Genomic DNA, 3,766 nt, shown 5'->3' on the forward strand with positions numbered 1-3,766 from the left:
TATTACACAATGATGTCGCTAACGCCACATCGGATAAGTAAGGTGCAAAAGGTAGTAGCACACGTGGATTATGAGAATCCTTGGGTAAAAGGAAAGTTAACCCTTGAGAGATCTCATAAGAACATGTGGCAAAACCTTGGTAATGCTCCTTAATGATCAACGACGGATCTAATATTCTCTTTTCTAGTAGAAAATGAACGCTTTTAACTCCTTCCTTTTGGAACTTCGGGATCCCTGCCTATAAATAAAGATCCTCGTCATGACAAAATTCAGTCATTCAACCCTTGATCAACCCAATCATTAGATTCCCTGCTCAGCCATCTCATCACTCCCCTTACCCTAGCCTCTCGGTTGATTCTCTGCTCCTGGTCTTCCTTTGTCCTTCAAGGAGACCATCTCCACATTGCCTGACCACGTAAGACCCTGGCAACAATGCAATTGATTGGCTCTGTATTTTCCAATGGAAGTGGCAACTTTCATGATTGGTATGATTGCAAAAGATCATAAATGTTTTAAATCTTCTTTTTCATTTTTTGTTTCTGCGTTATGATTGCAGATAGCATCACTAGATAATAATGAAGATGGGTAATCATTTATGCCAACCATCAACTTTTTTGAATGGCTTGATGAGTTGTTATGTCGCCTATTTTCTTTATTTCTACACTTGGAACATAGCACTGTTCTGTAAAAAATGACATTCTAGCCATTTATTTTTGCTTATTCTGTCAACTTCTTTGAAGATTTATTTAATTGATCTATGCTTGCATTAATTGTCCTTATATGCACATGCATTTATGTTTTTCCATTTTTGGCACTACAGGAATGAAGGTGCCCGCACATCAGCACCATAGGAACTTTCTTGGTTGAAGATGGTCCTTTTTACTTTTGTATGCTGGAGATCTTAGTAGAAAAGTTGTCAAAACCATTATATAACCAGGTTTTGAGTTTTGATTTGTACATTTTGTTACCAGTGTTTGGAAATTTAATTTTGTTCCTCCCTCCATAGATGAAATCTTTAGGTTTATCTTTTTATCACATTCTTGCAGGCCTTGAAGAAAATTTCTAAGTTTGTCACCACAAACATTCTTCCTCGAGCAATTTCTTTTAGAGGTTGGACTCCTTTGTTGTGCATGTGTTCATTCTAGTCCAGAAGAGGCATCCGTTCACATTATTGAACTGATCTTGATGTCTATCATATCCTCCTTAAATGGAACAACTAATTCACTTCTTTGTATTACTTGGATTCATTTTATGAATTCCAAACCATATTGCATGCAAAACCATCTCTAGCTCTGGAAATAGTAGTTGATAATTAATTGATATTGTTATTAGTTATGGATGTGTTGTGCTTCTTCTCTCAAGGACTAATTGAAAGAAGTGATTACTTATGCCTTTGAAGCACCATCTTGGAAGGTTTTGTGTTGGCTAGCACTACTAGAAAATTTTACATATAGAGGCAATGGGTAGAGTAGATTGGAAAAAGAATGCATTTATAAAATCAAATTGAAGCCAGGTCTAAGTATTATCAGATCTGAGACTAACTTGTTGATACCCCTAGTACATATTGGATCTACTTCTTACAAGGTTAGGTATTTTGAGTTGAGTTCTTTCGGTTGCTTAGAGAGACAATTTACACTAAAAATTGAGGTATCCAACACAATATTGTCATCCTTGTATAGGTCTTGGTATTGCAGCTTTTCTACTTAATTTAGATGTCGCCTGGTCTTCAGGCAAGGAGGAAGAATTAACTTGCTATGATGGAAAATCTTCATCCAAAGAGATCCAAGTCAAGAGTATTGTCCTATAAGTGGGCACTCTTTCCTTCTGTTTTCAATTTTACTTTAAAATTTCTTTATTTGTCAAGGCTTTGCATACAAAGGGCATTATTTTTGTATGAGAACTAGAGATCCACCATGAGAATTTGTTGTTCTCTTTAGCTTTCTGGTTCACTGTCAAACTTGCTAATACAAACAGTGATTGTCCATCTAACTTTACAAACATACACAATTTTCTTAGTTGACTCCTAAGTGGACAAATGGAACGGAAAACCCTTATAGTCCATATGTGCAAGGGTTGCAAGATAACCCTTCCACACTACTTGTCAGTTGCTTCTACAAGGTAGGTACCCAAAAAACTGTACCTCCTATGAAGCTGCTACTGTCAGCAAGATGATGCTTCATATGTTTTTTTTTTTTTTTTTTTTTTTTCTATGTTCTAAATTCTTTGAAACATAAAGTTCATCTAATAGAACAATAGTGGCATTGGATTGTTATTGTTATTCTTATGTATGCTGACAATAAGATGCTTCTAATTTATAGGCTTGAATTATCACTGGTAAAAGGTTTGTGGTTTACTAAAGTGAAAGGTTTTGTGATTGCTGGGTAATATTAAGTAACCGTGGTATACAAGTATACTATATCAATAGATTCTCAAAAAGTATCATCATATCATCTACCATGATATACAAGAAGAAATAACAAAAATAATTAATTTCCAGTCATTTGTAAAATCCATTACTAGAACTCCTGAGAATTGATGCTACAATCTAGCGCATATAACAAATAACCACTCGATCCTGCTCATTTTCATAAGAAGAGATTCCCTTGAAACACCCTGCAGTTCCTCTCTTTCTAAACCTCCCAGCAAAATGCAAAAGGCAGCTGCTCCAAAAGAACTCTCCCCTTTTCCAAGAAGCCACCAACTCTCCAAGAGGATAGAAAGATCAGCCACAGACTAGGGAGACATCCATTACCTATGGAACAACTTGAGAAATGACACCAAACCAGATGGGTAAAGGTGCAATGGATAAAAAAATGCCTTGTAGATTTAGGGGATCAACCACACACATAATAGGAATTATCCAGATTCATCCCTTCTTTGTTCAGTAGGCCCAAAGTCGGAATTTGATCCCAACCAAAAGACCACACCATGAAAGTGACTTCGTGGTAACACATTACTCAATTTGGAAATCCTTCAGGACACATTCCTCAATGAGTGTTCAATATGTACAACAAATAGGATTTTGTGGTAATCCTATTTCATGTCTTCTTATTTCATTAAATGTAAGTTCTAATTCGTGGATCACAGGGTTTTCTTTGGGTTTATTAACTTGATATTATTGTCAGGATGGTGTCATTCTTGGATCGGATACAAGAGCTAGTGAAGGACCCATAGTATGTGACAAGAACTATGAGAAAATCCATTACATTGCACCAATATTTATTTCTATGGAGTAGGGATTGATGCTGATACTGAGGCATAAATAAGATATTTTCAAGATTTATTATAGTTTGCATCATGACATGCATTTGGTTTTATACCATAGCTGCTTTGTCACGGAACAATATCCTTTCATATTTTATTGTCATGTGGATTTTTGTATCAGTATATTTTCATGTGGGTTATTCATTTATCTCTTGTTAGACATGGTCAACTCCCAACTGCAACTACATCATTATCACACCGGTCCAGAATCAAGGCTTATTACAGCTCTTACCCTTCTAAAGTCTCATCTTTTTAGGTAAATATTTGTCACTTTAGTACTAATAAGAAAAAAAAGACTAAAACAAGCAATCAATAAGAAAAGAAAAATTAGGCATGTTGCCATAGTAATATTAGAGTTTTACGTAGTGGAAGCATATGCTACTTGTGTCTAACTGCTTCACCTTTTGTGTAGTTTCCAAGGATGTGTTAGTGCTACTTTGTTGCAAGACACTAGGAAGATGCTACCCTCCCAAGGTTATTGTTAAGGTAAGAATCATGCAAT

At 35.7% G+C, this 3,766-nt stretch overlaps 1 long non-coding RNA gene across 1 annotated transcript; it reads left to right on the top strand.

Moving 5' to 3' along the window:
* Window positions 1–826: 826 nt before the first annotated feature.
* On the top strand, window positions 827–3,514 carry LOC148848767 (uncharacterized). The gene is made up of 3 exons (XR_016100602.1): window positions 827–937; window positions 1,047–1,110; window positions 3,424–3,514. It is a non-coding gene; the product is annotated as an uncharacterized LOC148848767 (long non-coding RNA).
* The last annotated feature ends 252 nt before the right edge of the window (window positions 3,515–3,766 follow it).

Source organism: Nelumbo lutea, chromosome 6, assembly GCF_056320005.1.
Source record: "Nelumbo lutea isolate HS-2025 chromosome 6, American lotus-T2T, whole genome shotgun sequence".
In the NCBI taxonomy this organism is placed as follows: domain Eukaryota; kingdom Viridiplantae; phylum Streptophyta; class Magnoliopsida; order Proteales; family Nelumbonaceae; genus Nelumbo; species Nelumbo lutea.